A 17,836-nucleotide genomic window follows, 5' to 3' on the forward strand; every position below is an offset into this window, starting at 1 on the left:
CTATCTATAATTATTCATAAAAAGAGGGGCACTTTGATTCATAAAAATAATTATAGACACTTCATTCTTAAAATAATTGCCATTAAGTGATCTTAAACATCGTGCCGTTCCTCAGCCCACATCTCCTACTTGATTTTTGTCTTTGATGGGCACGCAAAGATTGGCTGTAGCCGGATTTGCAAATGAATACAAAATCAAGTATGAGATACGGGTGAAGGAACAGCGCAATGTTAATGATCACTAATGGTAATTATTTTAAGAATGAAGAATCTTTAAATATTTTTATGAATGAAAGTGCCCCTCTTTTTATGAATAATTATAAAAATTGTGGTTTCAATTACCAAAGTTTACAATCACTTTAAAGGGACATGATACCCAAATGTTGAAGGACTTGAAAGTGATGCAGCATAGCTGTAAAAAGCTGACTAGAAAATATCACCTGAACATCTCTATGTAAAAAACGAAGATATTTTAGCTCAAAATGTCCTCAGTAGCAACATCTCATTGTAAAGGGACTTTAACCAGCCAATCTGGATGCTAGTCCCAGGACTTGCAAGGAAGTGTGTATCTGTCATGTTCAGTCTTGATCCCCAAGGCAGAACATACAGGGGTCTGAGATGTCATCACAGAAAATGCAGCATGTCTGCAGAAAGAATAGGACACATGCAGGCACTGTTAGTGCTTGAACTTTGTAGTGCTGCTCCACATTAGACAGTTCTCTTCAAACAGAGCTGTGCTCTGGCTGCACTGTGTATGTTTTTCTTAGCACAGTGCATCCAGAGCAAAGTGTTGTTTGAAGTGAGCAGTCAAATATGCAGTATTTCTGCAAAGCAGCAGCACATTGCTTGTTGACTTGCTCTCAGAGAAAAAAATCTAAAACCTGCACCCTAGCCTTTCCCAGTCTGCAAAGCTGTTTATTCTGAATGTAAGACGTTAGTATGAGCTTTGCATCTTTTTTATTACTACATTTCTATGTTCGACCAAGAGAAAAGGAAGCAGATTTATTCAAGAGACATTGTAAAATTTTCTTTTTTTGAATGCAGCTAATTTGCAATGCAATTTTCAACTATTGCACTATATTATAAACCTTAAAAATTGCTTTATTCTTCAGTTAATCAACACATTGCAATTGAACTGGTGCCTTAGTGTAACTGTCTAATTTAAAATTGAATTTTATTTAAAAATGACCTGCAGAAAAATTTTCACTAAAAAAAAATCTCATCGCAGAAAGTGAAGAAAAGTTCTGGGGGATAAATGGGGTCCCCATTAACTCACTATAAAATGAAGAACTCACTGATAGAGGACATGTTGCATGTTGGTAATGTTGTCAATGCTGTGAGGGTGATACAGATGTGATTTAAAGTGATGGTAAACTTAATTGATTATATTAACACTCTTTGTAATTAAAAAGTAAATTATGGCCACTTTAATTCATGAAAAGCATTGTAAACGCTAAATTATTTAAATAATTACCCTTTCATGAAGTGCGATATTCAACGCACTTCAGGCGTAGCCACGCAGGACTTGGTGTGCAGACCTGGTGGAGATGTCATCTCTTCCACCATGGACTCTGCCACTGAGACAGGACCTTCTGATTCAAGGTCCCTTCCAGCATCCAAATCTAGTTTCTCTGTGGCTGACTGCCTGGAGATTGAACGCTTGATTTTATCCAAGTGGGGATTCTCTGAGTCGGTCATAGATACCTTGATTCAGGCTCGAAAGCCTGTCACTAGGAAAATTTATCATAAGATATGGCGTAAATATCTTTATTGGTGCGAATCCAAAGGCTACTCATGGAGTAAGATCAGGATTCCTAGGATTTCTCCACGGCGTCATCCATTACTTGTGGGATATTCTCCTCCCCTACAGGGAATGGCAAGGAGAGCACACAGCAAGAGCTGTCCATATAGTCCCCCCTCTGGCTCCGCCCCCCCAGTCATTCTCCTTGCCGCTCTGAACAAGTAGCATCTCCACGGGGATGGTGAGGAGTTTGTGGTGTTAGTTGCAGTTTTTTATTCTTCTATTAAGAGTTTGTTATTTTAAAATAGTGCTGGTATGTACTATTTACTCTAAAACAGAAAGAGATGAAGAGTTCTGTTTAAAGGAGGAGTATGATTTTAGCAGCAGTAACTAAAATCAATTGCTGTTCCCACACAGGACTGTTGAGCTGAGAGAACTTCAGTTGGGGGGAACAGTTTGCAGACTTTTGTGCTCAAGGTATGACTAGCCATTTTTCTAACAAGACTGTGTAATGCTGGAAGGCTGTCATTTTTCCCTCATGGGGATCGGTAAGCCATTTTCTTAGACTCAAACAGAATAAAGGGCTTATTATGGGCTATAAACTGGTAGACACCTTTAGGGGCTAAATCGATTGCTTTATTTAAGTATTATATGCAGTTTGAAGTGAATTTCACACTTTTTTAATATTGGGAAACGTTTTTAGCGCCAGGCACTTGTTAAGACACCTTCCCAGTCAGGAAGGGCCTTTCTCTGTAGTATGCAGAGCCTCATTTTCACGCCATTATTGCGCAGTTACTTTTGAGTTCAGTACATGCAGTTGCATGTGTGAGGGTCTGGTATCCACTGAAAACGTTCCTAGAAGGCTTCAATTGGTATCGTATACCCCCCTGGGATTGGTGAAGTCGCAACAAAGGCTGTGGCTGGGACTGTAGGTGAGTTAAAATTGCAAACGGCTCCGGTTTCCACATTTTAAGGGTTAACAGCTTGAAAATTGGGGTGCAATACTTTGTGCATTAAGACACTGTGGTGAAAATTTGGTAAAGATTGGATAATTCCTTCATAGTTTTTCACATATTCAGTAGAAAAGTGTGCCCTGTTTAACATTTAAAGAGACAGTAACGGTTTTGTATTAAAACAGTTTTTGTGCTTTATTAACCAGTTTAAGCCTGTTTAAGCCTGTACCTTCTGATAGATCATGTTCTGTATGTATGGAAGCCAATGTGGTTCCCCCTTCAAATATATGTGATAATTGTGCCATAGCGTCCAAACAAAGTAAGGACAGTACTGTCACAAATAGTAAGGTTGCCCAAGATGATTCCTCAGAGGAAGGAAGTAGACATAGTTCTACATCATCTCCTTCTGTGTCTATACCAGTTATGCCCGCGCAGGCGACCCCTAGATTTTTGTATAGCAAGGTTACCTCCTTCAACCTATTTCGTGCATTATTCCTGTCACTACAGCAGCGTGGTTCTGGTTCAAGGAACTGGAAAAGTCGCTCGGTAGGGAGACTCCGTATGAGGAAGTCATGGACAGAATTCACGCACTTATGTTAGCTAATTCCCTTATTTTAGATGCCGCTTTGCAGTTAGCGAGGTTAGCGGCGAAGAATTCAGCGTTTGCAATTGTGGCGCACAGAGCGCTCTGGCTAAAGCCTTGGTCGGCGGATGTTTCTTCCAAGACAAAATTGCTTAATATCCCTTTCAAAGGTAAGACCCTTTTTTGGGCCAGAATTGAAAAAGATTATTTCAGACATCACTGGGGGAAAGGGCCATGCCCTCCCACAAGATAGACCTTTCAAGGCTAAGAATAAGTCCAATTTTCGTTCCTTTCGCAATTTTAGGAAAGGACCGGCTTCCAACTCTGCAGCCTCTAGACAAGAGGGTAACGCTTCCCAGACTAAACCAGCTTGGAAACCAATGCAAGGCTGCAACAAGGGTAAACAGGCCAAGAAGCCTGCTGCTGCTACCAAAACAGCATGAAGGGGTAGCCCCCGATCCGGGAACGGATCTAGTAGGGGGCAGACTCTCTCTCTTTGCTCAGGCTTGGGCAAGAGATGTTCAGGATCCCTGGGCACTAGAAATAGTTTCTCAGGGTTATCTTCTAGAATTCAAGGAACTACCCCCAAAGGGAAGGTTCCACATGGCTCACTTATCTTCAAACCAAATAAAGAGACAGGCATTCTTACATTGTGTAGAAGACCTGTTAAAGATGGGAGTGATACACCCAGTTCCAACTGTGGAACAAGGTCAGGGGTTTTACTCAAATCTGTTTGTAGTTCCCAAAAAAAAAGAGGGAACTTTCAGACCAATTCTGGATTTAAAAATCCAAAACAAATGTCTCAGAGTTCCATCGTTCAAAATGGAAACCATTAGAACAATTTTACCTACAATCCAGGAGAGTCAATTTATGACTACCGTGGATTTAAAGGATGCGTATCTACATATTCTTATCCACAAAGATCATCATCAGTTCCTAAGGTTCGCCTTTTTTGGACAAGCATTACCAGTTCGTGGCTCTCTCATTCGGGCTAGCCACTGCTCCAAGGATTTTCACAAAGGTGCTCGGGTCCCTTCTAGCGGTTCTAAGACCAAGGGGTATTGCAGCGGCACCTTATCTGGACGACATTCTAATCCAAGCGTCGTCTCTTTCCAAAGCAAAGGCTCATACAGACATGGTTCTAGCCTTTCTCAGATCTCACGGGTGGAAGGTGAACGTAGAAAAGAGTTCCCTGTCTCCGTCGACAAGAGTTCCCTTTTTGGGAACAATAATAGATTCTTTAGAAATGAAGATCTTCCTGACAGAAGTCAGAGAGTCAAAGCTTCTAAACGCTTGTCAAGTTCTTCACTCTATTCTGCAGTCTTCCATAGCTCAGTGCATGGAAGTAGTAGGGTTGATGGTTGCAGCAATGGACATAGTTCCTTTTGCTCAAATTCATCTAAGACCTTTACAACGGTGCATGCTCAAGCAGTGGAATGGGGACTATACAGACTTGTCTCCAATGATTCAAGTAGACCAGATGACCAGAGACTCACTCCGTTGGTGGTTGACCTAGGATCACCTGTCCCAGGGAATGAGTTTCCGCAGACCAGAGTGGGTCATTGTCACGACCGACGCCAGTCTATTAGGCTGGGGCGCGGTCTGGGATTCCCTGAAAGCTCAGGGTCTATGGTCTCGGGAGAGTCTCTTCTCCCGATAAACATCCTGGAACTGAGAGCGATATTTAATGCTCTCCGGGCTTGGCCTCAACTAGCCAAGGCCGGATTCATATAGACAACATGACGACTGTAGCTTACATCAACCATCAGAGGGGAACAAGGAGTTCCTTGGCGATGAGAGAGGTGTCCAAAATCATCAAATGGGCGGAGGATCACTTCTGCCACCTATCTGCAATCCACATCCCAGGAGTAGACAACTGGGAGGCGGATTATCTGAGTCGTCAGACTTTCCATCCGGGGGAGTGGGTACTTCAGCCGGAGGTGTTTGACCAGTTGACTCAATTATGGGGCATTCCAGACATGGATCTGATGGCTTCTCGTCAGAACTTCAAGGTTCCTTGCTACGGGTCCAGATCCAGGGATCCCAAGGCGACTCTAGTGGATGCATTAGTGGCGCCTTGGTCGTTCAACCTAGCTTATGCGTTTCCACCGTTCCCTCTCCTTCCCAGGCTTGTAGCCAGGATCAAAAGGAGAAGGCCTCGGTGATTCTGTAGCTCCTGCGTGGCCGCGCAGGATTTGGTATGCAGACCTGGTGAATATGTCATCGGCTTCACCATGGAAGCTACCTTTGTGACAGGATCTTCTAGTACAAGGTCCATTCGAACATCCAAATCTAGTTTTTCTGCAGCTGACTGCTTGGAAATTGAACGCTTGATTTTATCCAAGCGTGGGTTTTCATTTTCAGTGATAGATACTCTAGTACAAGCCAGAAAACCTGTGACTAGAAAGATTTACCATAAAATATGGAAAAAATATATCTGTTGGTGTGAATCCAAGGGATTCTCCTGGAGTAAGATTAAAATTCTAAGATTTCTGCTTTACACAAACGACTGGCAGCTGTGCCAGAGGTACAAGCTTTTGTACAGGCTTTGGTCAGAATCAAGCCTGTTTACAGACCCATGACTCCTCCTTGGAGTCTAAATTGTGTTCCTTCAGTTCTTCAAGGGGTTCCATTTGAACCTTTACATTCCATAGATACCAAATTACTTTTCTTGGAAAGTTCTGTTTTGGTTGCTATTTCTTCTGCTAGAAGAGTTTCTGAATTATCTGCTTTGCAGTGTGATCCACCCTATCTGGTGTTCCATTCAGAGGTTGTTTTTGCGTACTAAGCCTGGTTTTCCTCCGAAAGTTGTTCCAACAAGAATGTTAACCAGGAAATACTTGTTCCTTCTCTGTGTCCGAATTCAGTTTCAAAGTAGGAACGTTTGTTACACAATTTAGATGTAGTTTGTGCTTTAAAGTCCTATTTAGAAGCCACAAAGGATTTTAGACAAACCTCATCTTTGTTTGTCGTTTACTCTAGTAAGAGGAGAGGGAAAAAAAGGCTACTGCTACCTCTCTTCTTTCGAGAAAAGTATTGTCCGATTGACTTATGAGACTGCCGGATGGCAGCCTCCTGAACGAATCCCAGCTCACTCTACTAGGGCTGTGGCTTCCCATGAGCCTTCAAGAACGAGGCTTCTGTTGATCAGATATGTAAGGCAGAGACTTGGTCTTCTCTGCACTCTTTTGCCAGATTCTACAAATTTGATACTTATGCTTCCTCGGAGGCTATTTTTGGGAGAAAGGTTTTGCAAGCCGTGGTGCCTTCTGTTTAGGTAACCTGATTTGCTCCCTCCCTTCATCCGTGTCCTAAAGCTTTGGTATTGGTTCCCACAAGTGATGGATGACGCCGTGGACCGGACACACCAATGTTGGAGAAAACACGGCCCGTCCTGGTGTTTTAATCAGGTTTGAAAAATGTCTTTCTCTATACACTACAGTCACCCTATGGTTTCTCCTTTTTCTCCTAACCGTCGGTCGAATGACTGGGGGGGCGGAGCCAGAGGGGGGACTATATGGACAGCTCTTGCTGTGTGCTCTCCTTGCCATTCCCTGTAGGGGAGGAGAATATCCCACAAGTAATGGATGAGGCCGTGGACCGGACACACCGTTGGAGAAAGTAATTTATCAGGTAAGCATAAATTCTGTTTTTGTCCTTTCTCCAAGAAGGATTGGAGAAGGGGTTATCAGCTAGTTCCCTAAAGGGACAGATATCTGCTTTATCAATTTTACTGCACAAGCGTCTGGCAGACGTTCCAGACGTTCAGTCGTTCTGTCAGGCTTTAGTTAGAATCAAGCCTGTGTTTAAACCTATTGCTCCACCATGGAGTTTGAATTTAGTTCTTAAAGTTCTTCAAGGGGTTCCATTTGAACCTATGCATTCCATAGATATTAAGCTTCTATCTTGGAAAGTTCTGTTTTTAGTTGCTATCTCTTCGGCTCGAAGAGTTTCTGAACTATCTGCATTGCAATGCGACTCGCCTTATCTTGTTTTCCATGCTGATAAGGTGGTTTTGCGTACCAAACCTGGATTCCTTCCTAAGGTTGTTACTAATAAGAATATTAATCAGGAGATTATTGTTCCTTCTCTGTGTCCTAATCCTTCCTCTAAGAAGGAGCGTCTGTTGCTCAACTTGGACGTGGTTCATGCTTTGAAGTTTTACGTGCAAGCGACCAAAGATTTTCGTCAAACATCTTCTTTGTTTGTTGTCTATTCTGCCAAACGTAGAGGTCAAAAAGCTACGGCTACCTCTCTTTCTTTTTGGCTGAAAAAGCATAATCCGTTTGGCATACGAGACTGCTGGACAGCAGCCTCCTGATAGAATTACAGCTCACTCTACTAGAGCGGTGGCTTCCACATGGGCTTTTAAAAATGATGCTTCTGTTGAACAGATTTGTAAGGCTGCGACTTGGTCTTCGCTTCATACCTTTTCCAAATTTTACAAATTTGATACTTTTGCTTCTTCGGAGGCTATTTTTGGGAGAAAAGTTCTTCATGCAGTGGTGCCTTCTGTTTAGCCATCTGTCTTGTCCCTCACGTTCATCCGTGTCCTGTAGCTTTGGTATTGTATCCCACAAGTAATGGATGAATCCGTGGACTCGTTGTATATTATAGAAGAAAAGTAAATTTATGCTTACCTGATAAATTGATTTCTTCTATGGTACGACGAGTCCACGGCCCGCACTGTCATTTTAAGACAGATTGTATTTTTTTGATTTTAAACTTCAGTCACCTCTGCACCTTTTAGTTTCTCCTTTTTCTTCCTGTACCTTCGGTCGAATGACTGGGAGGTGGAGCTAAGGGAGGAGCTATATAGACAGCTCTGCTGTGGTGCTCTTTGCCACTTCCTATTAGGAAGGATAATATCCCACAAGTAATGGATGAATCCGTGGACTCGTCGTACCATAGAAGAAATCAATTTATCAGGTAAGCATAAATGTACTTTTCTGTGTTTAATGACGATTCAAACTTTAGCCAATGGTATCGTAAATTTAATACACTCCAGCAGGTAAAATTGATCATTGGGAACATATTAAAGGGAAGTCGTATTTATAGTACAATGTCCCTTTAGCCATGAATCCAAAACTTCATATAAAAGGCAGATTCATTATTTTACCTTTTGAACTGTTTGTGGAGATAAGTTATTAAGTGACATCCGCTTCGACGGAGAAACTACAATTCTCAGCTTAATGAAGTTATCTCAAGTGAATAATTTTGCCACCTGAATGACACAATTTAGTGTATGGTGGCATTAAGGGGGAAAAATAATTTGGTGACTAAATTCTTTCAGAGATTGTGACTGTAGATTTATAATATGTCCAACAGAGGTTTAGAGATCAATGGGCAAAGAGAAGAGCCAGTGATTCTAAAATATATTTGTGGGCTGCTTTATCCATTCTACCATACCACAAAGGGTTGGCAGGTTAGAATTAGAGCTGGCAAATTAAACAAATAAATAAATAAAAAATCAGAAGATGAAAATAATGCTTCATCATTATATATTTCCCTTTACTTACCACTGAAATAACTACTGTGAGTTCCAACTCCAGGATATATCATCTGTGCAACATTACTACTGAAACGATAAAGTTATGATATATTGGATATGCTCATACTTCCAGAATAGGCAGAGTTTGTTAGGTGGTAAATACTGTGCAATATTTTAGAGGCAAAATGGTAAAATAATGAAGGTATATCTAAATGTGGAAGTTACATGTAGATATGTCCCTATATAATTGAAGACGTCCTTATTAAAAGACCAAATCTAGGGTGCACCAAAAATATTTTAATACCAACCCACACACATCAAAAAATTAGAAAAAAACTTCCTAAAGCGCCACCAAAATAAGATAATAGATGTAATAAATGTATAAATATAGTAAATCCAGCTAAACAGATGTATATATTGATGTGTCCATAAAATGGTATATATTCCTAAAATTATGCTATATACACCTAGGCACTAAACATGTACATGAATAGTATAGAGTAAATATATATGCTCTTACCAACACCTTATTTTAAAAAATAGTTGGATAAAATAATACAGTCCATGTGTAATTAATCTCTCCACAGTCTCTTTCCACACCGTCCTGCTGCTCCTTTAAGCCCACTGGTGTATGCTCCGTGGGTACAAAAAATATATGTAGAAACTCCCTGTAGAAACACAAGAAAACAGGAGCGCAACTCCGTGCACCAAACAGTACACAGACGATCTAAGTGTAGATGTAAGGCTTTAATAGTTAAAAACAAGTATAATACATATAGATTTCCACTCACATAGAAGCCCTCAAACATATGAGGTATGTGCTCGCATCTGTGTTAGTAAATGTTGGAGAAGATCGTCCCTCCACCAGTCCTTTTCTCTCACCCTCCTGTAGTTATAAGTAGCCAGCGGGTAAATCCTCCGAAACAGTCTCAGGACCCTCTCTGTGCCGATCAGGTAAGCATTGCACTGTAAAAAAACCCATCAAAAATATAGCAAAAGTCTATATAATCCGTACAATAGAATAACTCTTGGCGACCCCAAAAATTCCAATAGACTGCTCTTCTCTTCTCCAACAGAGAATCTATTAGTAAAAAGAAGCAAACAGAAGATGCCTCTTTATGCAAATCAATAAACTACATTCAATATCATCCTAAATAGTCAAACGGGTACTCACAAAAGGTGCAGCACTCCCTTGTGTTGTTAGAGGCTGTCTGAGCATGGGCGCACATACCCAGCTCCAGCTTATACATCCAGCGCCACAGCGTCGTCACCATCTGCGCTGGCTGATGGATGTATAAGTTGGTGCTGGCTACGTGCGCCCATGCCGGTGGATCAGTGAGCTGGGTTACTGCAAATGCTCAGACAGCCTCTAACAACATAAGGGAGAACTGCACCTTTTGTGAGTACCCTTTTGTCTGATTAGAATGATACTGATTAAAGTTTATTGATTTGCACAAGGAGGCGCCTTCTGTTTGTGTTTTTTACTATGTCCCTATATATTCTGTAATAAACACCTATATTTATTTTGTGTGTAGTGTTGCCAGCTGTCCTCTACAAAATACTGGAAGGCCTGTAGGTGACTTGGCACAGGTAGCAGATGAGTTACACAATGGCTCCTCCATAAAGCTCTACCCTTAAACACACTAAATATATTTGTTTTTAATGATTCGGCAGTAATTTTATCCCCTTGACTGCAAGTAACATACAAATAACTAATTTGACTGCCAGTAACACACAAACAACAGTTATTTGACCCTCCCTTCACTTATGAAATAGAAAGGAAAAAAAAACTTGATTTTGTTGTTCCATTAAAAGGTATCCCAATCTACTAAACGAACATTCTCTTTGGGACCAATACGGAAACAACCCTTTTCTGTTAAAGGGACACTGAATCCAAATTTTTTCGTTCGTGATTCATATAGAGCATGCAATTTTAAGCAACTTTCTAATTTACTCCTATTATCATTTTTTCTTCGTTCTCTTGCTATCTTTATTTGAAAAAGAAGGCATCTAAGCTAAGGAGCCAGACAATTTTTGGTTCAAACCCCTGGACAGCACTTGTTTATTGGTGCTGTCCAATCAGCAAGGACAACCCAGGTTGTTCCCCAAAAATGTTCCGGCATCTAAACTTACATTCTTGCTTTTTAAATAAAGATACAAAGAGAATGAAGAAAATTTGATAGTAAGAGTAAATTAGAAAGTTGCTTAAAATTGCACGCTCTATCTAAATCACAAAAGAAAAAATTTGGGTTCAGTGTACCTTTAAGCTTAACCAAGTAACATAAATGCTGGAGAGACCATCCCTTAATGAATTAAGAAGATGGAGATTTAAGAAGGGCCAGTGGAAAGGTTCAAAGTATAAAGTACATTAAATTAGAAGGATATTCATGACAGTTAAAGGGTAGATTCATGGCCTTTGGTGTATTAAAGGCGCACAAAACGCAAAATGTTTCTTACATGATTCAGATGGAGCATTGACTTTTAAACAGCTCTCATATATACTTATATTATCTACTTTGCTTCATTCTTTTGGTATATCCTTTGTTGAAAAGCATACCTAGGTAGGCTCAGGAGCTGTGAGCTAGCTGCTGATTGGTGGCTGCACATATAGCCCTGTTGTCAGTGACTGACCCAAAGTGTTCAGCTAGTTGCCAGTAGTGCATTGCTACTCCTTCAATAAAAGATACTAAGATAATGAAGCAAAATTTATAGAAGAATTAAATTGAAAAAAAAAAATTGGGTTTCATGTCCCTTTAAAACTAATATAGTAAGGGGATATTATAGTCCAAACTTTCTTAATTTGTGAGAAATAAATATAAACAGATCGTAAGTTTGTTACCAGTTTAACCCGTTCACCTAATAAGATGTATATATTCGTCTTGCGGTGCTTTGGCTATCGTACCTCAAGATGCATATATACCTCTGAGCTTCAGGAAGCTCCAGCACTCTCGGCTGTTGATTATAGCTGAGAGCTGGAGTTCCTGAAGCTCCAGGCATCTGCCGCATATGGAACCAGAGCGCGATTGGTGTGTGTCACCATCTGTAACGATCGTTGCTGGTGCCGGTGGGAGGTGTGGGCGGGAGGCAGGTGGTCTGCCCAGCAGTGGAGGTGGGCAGGACTGGGAGGGGCCCTACACTGCAGAAAATAGTTTGGGAGGCAGGAGGGGGTGGGAACCTACACTAATGAGAGAGGGAGAGTTTAGAAATCGATTAGGCCTGATCAGGCCTATGGTGGCAAATATATAGGAGGAGGGGGGAGGGAGACCCCTACACTATGGAACAGCGATCTGCAATATAAAATATAGGGGGAGGCCAGGAGGGAGACCCCTACACTTTGGCACAGGGAAATATAGGGTCGGTGGGGTGGGAGACCCTTACACTATGGCAGGGAGGGGGTGGGAACCTACACTGATGAGGGAAAGAGAGGGAGGGTTTAGAAAACGATCAAGCCTATGGCCTATTTTAAAGGCGGATCCAATTCTGGGAACAAACATTGGCCTATTTTAAAGGCGGATCCAATTCTGGGAACAACACTGGGAGATCATCCAAAAATCATTTATAAAAAGGGAAGAAATTCCTAGTAAATTAAAGGGCAACATCAATACCAATATTAAAATTAAGGAAAATAGTAACTGGCTCTGTAACCTTAAAGATGTGGAAAATCCAGGTGTAGCATGTGTACACACATCGATCCATCTAAAAAATTCAGTAACCCTGGTAATTCCCAAGAATTTGAAATTAAATATAAAAATAACTGTGATGCTATTTTTGTAGTATACCTACTTACCTGTGGGTGAGGCCTAAAATACGTAGGGCGTACCAAGAGAAAAATAAGGAGACGTTTCAGTGAACATCTTTATAATATTAAAATAAGGTTACTGAAACATAGTGTATCAAAACACTTTGTGGAGGTTCACAATTGTGACCCAAGGTCGCTAAAAATCCAAGTAATCGATTGGATACCACCAACAGTAGAGAACAGGCTCCTTAAGCTAAGAAGACAAGAGACCTACTGGATTTATAAATTAAATAGCTCCGAACCTAAAGGATTGAATGTAGATTTAGACATACAGGCTTTTATGTAATAGGGCACTTTTATATTGTATTTTTTCTAAGTTATCAGTTTTATTCTAATACTATTTTAATATTACATTTCATTTATTTTGATTAATTTATTAAATTTCAATATGGCCATAAAATAACTAATTGTACATTATGGATTCTACTCAAAAGAATTTTTTATTTGTTTTTTATATATTTTGTTATATATTGAAACTTTAGTATTTTTTCAATATTTTATCAATTGTTTTTTAGCCTATATTTATGAATTGAATATGTCAATGTTATTGTGTGAATTTAATGTTATTATGCGAATTTTATGAATTGTTTCAATATTTTAGAATAGGTATCTTTATTGAGCATGTACTTAAATATGATATTGCTATTTTGTATTTATAGGCATCTGTAATATATAATGATACTTCTGTTCATTGAATGAGATGAGAAAATAACAAATATCAATGGCAACCCTGGTCTTGACATTTTGCGGCAACTTTAGCATTTAATACATAACGAGTGGTTATCCCAGTCCAAGGGGTGTTACTTTAACAATATAAAAAAGCCAGCGGTTGCCGCAAATGTCAGACAAGCTTACCTCTTGAGAAAGCCCGACCGACGTCGGGGGAAACGCGTTGAGGACCGAGGAATACACAGCACAGTTTCCCAGGGACCATTTAGCCTGTACACGTTCCAAAGAAGTCTCGGATCTGCAAAGACGAACTGAATACGGAGACTGTGGAATTCGAGAGGCAGCAGTGTACTGGAGGAAACACAGGACGGTTCAGTTGCTATACGGATGGGTTACACTGACAGGCGTATTTTAATTGAAATCTTGTAAGTGCATATTTTTTAGCGCTTTATTTGTCATAATAAAAATCTTCACTTGAGTCGGAGGATGCGCTTTTGTTTTTCTTCCCAGATCAGGCCTATGGTGCCTAATAAATATATAGGAGGAGGGGGAGGAAGACCCCTACACTATGGAACAGCGATCTGCAATATAAAATACAGGGGGAGGCCGGGAGAGAGACCCCTACACTATGGCACAGGGAAATATAGGGGAGTTGGGGTGGAAGACCCTTACACTATGGCAGGGAGGGGGTGGGAACCTACACTGATGAGAGAAAGAGAGGGAGGGTTTAGAAAACGATCAGGCCTATGGTGCCAAATAAATATATAGGAGGAGGGGGGGGGGGAGAACCCTACACTATGGAGCAGTGGGTATGAAGGGAGAGGGGCATAGAAGATTGTAATAAATATAGGCGGGATGATCACTGCTGAAAAAAAAAATATATATATATATGTATACATAAAAGTATATGTTTCTGGGCAGGATGTGGGTGTATAGCAACACAAGGAACCAGTAATAGGTGTTCCTTGTCATGTGATCTGTGTAATAGGTTATTGTAGTGATCACATGGGATAAAATATAACAAAAATAAAAAATAAAGTAACTATTCCTGCCTGACAACTGCCCAGTTGCAATTTTGCTTCTATTCATGCAGGATTGTTACTCTGTGGCAGAAAAGCTTTTCTGAACACACAGTGGATATAAAAAGTTTACACACCCCTGATAAAATGGCAGGTTTCTGTGATGTAAAAAAATGAGACAAAGATAAATCATTTCAGAACTTTTTCCACCTTTAATGTGACCTATAAACTGTACAACTCAATTGAAAAACAAACTGAAATCTTTTAGGTGAAGGGAAGTAAAAATAAAAAAATAAAATAATATGGTTGCTAATACTTTGTTGGAGCACCTTTTGATTTTATTACAACACTCTTCTTTGCAAAACCACTCCAAAACTGTCAGATTGCGAGGGCATCTCCTGTGCACAGCCCTCTTAAGATCACCCCACAGATTTTCGATTGGATTCAGGTCTGGGCTCTGGCTAGGCCATTCCAAAACTTTAATCTTCTTCTGGTGAAGCCATTCCTTTGTTGATTTGGATGTATGCTTTGGGTCGTTGTCATGCTGAAAGATGAAGTTCCTCTTCAATTCAGCTTTCTAGCAGAAGCCTGAAGGTTTTGTGCCAATATTGTCTGGTATTTGGAACTGTTCATAATTCCCTCTACCTTGAATAAGGCCCCAGTTCCAGCTAAAGAAAAACAGCCCCAAAGCATGAGGCTGCCACCACCATGCTTCACTGTGGGTATGTTCTTCTTTTGGGGATGTGCAGTGTTGTTTTTGCGCCAAACATATCTTTTGGAATTAGCACTGAAAGTGGAGGAGATAAAGTCACTTCCACGAAAGATTGCAGATATAGCACTTCCTGTCTTAACCTATGGGCGGCGTGAAAATTCCTACTTATAAAACTTAACTTTTATTTATTCATGTAAGATCAAGGGAGAAGGGGGAAACATATACAATTAAAAACCTAGGATAGAGTAGTCATGTATAGATTCATGAATATACAGCAAGTATAGTTTAAATAGGCCTTTGGGGTATAGTAGCCCAAACAATTGTAACACGGTCTAATCTATACACAGATCACTGTGGCACAGAGGCTCAGTTAATTAAAGCTTAGGTAAATGTTATGCAGATTATTATAAGACATAAGGGTGAGGATTACCTCTAGTTGCAACTAATTATAGGTTATTGCACACAGTAATTATTTAAATGTTAGGTGAGATAACTAGTCAGTTCAATACTAGTTTGGTGCACTACTTTGAGTATTACTTAAATACCTGATATGAGTATGTAATTAATTTAGAGTGACAGTCACATATAAAATAATGTGTATATCTGCTATCTAAATACAGTCTATCTAGTGTCTGCAGACCTATATAAAGTTCAACTGGATCAATTCACTAATAGATCCCTAAGAAATTGGTAGTATAGAGATTAATGTTCAATACAGATTGGTTTTAATAAACCAAAGTGTTCCATAAGTAATATTGCAATGGTATATAATCGTTGGGTCTGAACTAGATTCGCATTAATGATAACCTTTTTATTATGTACTATCAGAAATATTCTTATTTCAAATTTAAATGCAATCTGATATATATGCTCCCAGTATTGAAAGGGTACTTAATACTGTGCACTGTTACGTCAAGGCAGTAGTGTGTATGTCTTTTGTGATATATTTATTATTTATATGGTAAATGTAATAGGTAACTTTTTTGATACAAGCAACAGTGATTTTGCTACAATAGTATCACTGCAGATGCCACAGTGTACCATTGTGCAGCAGCATTGTTGGTTATGGTGATTGATTTCACTGATTAAGTTACAGTAGTAACGCTACTTGTACCAACATATTTTCTCATATAGCAAAAATCATTAATGTCAGTGTCAATTTTTTCCTTTGTAAGCGATAGTGATGTCACTCACAATACCCGGGTGTTGCCTTCTGCGGCAATAATAATTAATAAAGCACTACACTTGGGTTTTGTAGGTAGTAATAGTATAGCTGTAATAGAGTCGCTGCGTGTACCAGAGTATAATATTATGCAGCAGCAGGAATGAACTGTAATGGTTAACTTAAGTTCTATCAGCATTGATAGTATTCCTTTAGTAGTATTAATATCGGTACCTCAGTGTTGGATTTTGCAGCAATAGTGGCTCATATGTTAATTGACTTAAACTCTATAGGCAGCAGTATTGCTAAAACGGTATCGCTATGAGTGCCACAATAAAATATTAATATAAATAGTGTAGATACCTTAAAACACTTACTTAAATTGTATTGCAGTAATAATGTGGATAATATTAATATTACTTTATAGTGAATACCTTAAGTTTTATAAGTGTTAATAATATTGCCTAAGTAGTGTCACTATCGGTACCTAAATGTGGAATTATGCAACGATAGTAGCTAGAATATTATTTTATTAAAATTTTTTATAAACGACAATGATATTCTTGCAATAATACCGCTACGAGTGTTCCAATAAAATATTGAAGTAGACAGTTTAAAGCATTTATGAGATGTTATTGTATGCTGTTTAAATTGTCTATTTTGTTCACAGTCTAATTATGATACCACCGACGGGTAATTAATTCTGTTTGTATGCTATCATGAATCTGTTTGTATGTCAGTTACCTAGTTTTGACCACTAATTATTCGGTTATAGTTTTATCTTAAACACTGACTGACCCAGTCTCACACGTACCAAGCCCTTTGTGGGATACACCCATATTAGTTAATACATAATTCACTGGGATATCGGGAGGTCATTCGTTTATATTATATCGTAAATAGAGTTGACTCTAATTATCAGTATAGGAGTGACCCTCTCAATAACCGCTCCCAGTGGTTGAACAACAAAGACACCCTGTTAGTGCCAGTGAGCCACAGTTTCTTTTGGAATTATTGCCAAAAAGTTCAACCTTGGTTTCATCAGACCATAACACCTTTTCTCACATGCTTTTGGGTGACTTCAGATGTGTTTTTTCTAAATTTAGCTGGGCTTGGATGTTTTTCTTCGTAAGAAAAGGATTCCGTCTTGCTGTCTACCCCAAAGCCCAAACATATGAAGAATACGGGAGATTGTTGTCACATTGCCAGATATTCCTGCAGCTCCTTTAATGTTGCTGTAGGCCTCTTGGTAGCCTCCCAGACCAGTTTTCTTCTTGTCTTTTCATCAATTTTGGAGGGACATCCAGTTCTTGGTAATGTCATTGTTGTGCCATATGTTCTCCACTTGATGATGACTGTCTTCACTGTGTTCCATGGTATTTCTAATGCCTTGGAAATTCTTTTGTACCCTTCTCCTGACTGATACCTTTTAACAATGAGATCCCTCTGATGCTTTGGAAGCTCTCTGTGGACCATGGCTTTTGTGTAGGATGCGACCAAGAAAATGTCAGGAAAGACCTACTAGGACAGCTGAACTTTATTCGGGGTTAATCAGAGGCACTTTAAATGATGACAGGTGTGTGATGACTCTTATTTAACATGATTTAGAATGTGATTGCTTAATTCTGAACACAGCTACATCATACAGTTAAAAAAATAAAGATACAAATTCTGGTTATAAATGCATTGCCAATCCCAAAGCCTGTGT

At 39.6% G+C, this 17,836-nt stretch overlaps 1 protein-coding gene across 1 annotated transcript in view; it reads left to right on the top strand.

Annotated features, from left to right (window-relative positions):
• Positions 1-17,836, top strand: part of LOC128638464 (uncharacterized) — a 665,546-nt gene that overhangs the window by 370,135 nt on the left and 277,575 nt on the right. The gene's annotated exons all lie outside the window — the stretch shown is intronic.

This window comes from Bombina bombina, chromosome 8 (genome assembly GCF_027579735.1).
Source record: "Bombina bombina isolate aBomBom1 chromosome 8, aBomBom1.pri, whole genome shotgun sequence".
NCBI classification, from domain to species: domain Eukaryota; kingdom Metazoa; phylum Chordata; class Amphibia; order Anura; family Bombinatoridae; genus Bombina; species Bombina bombina.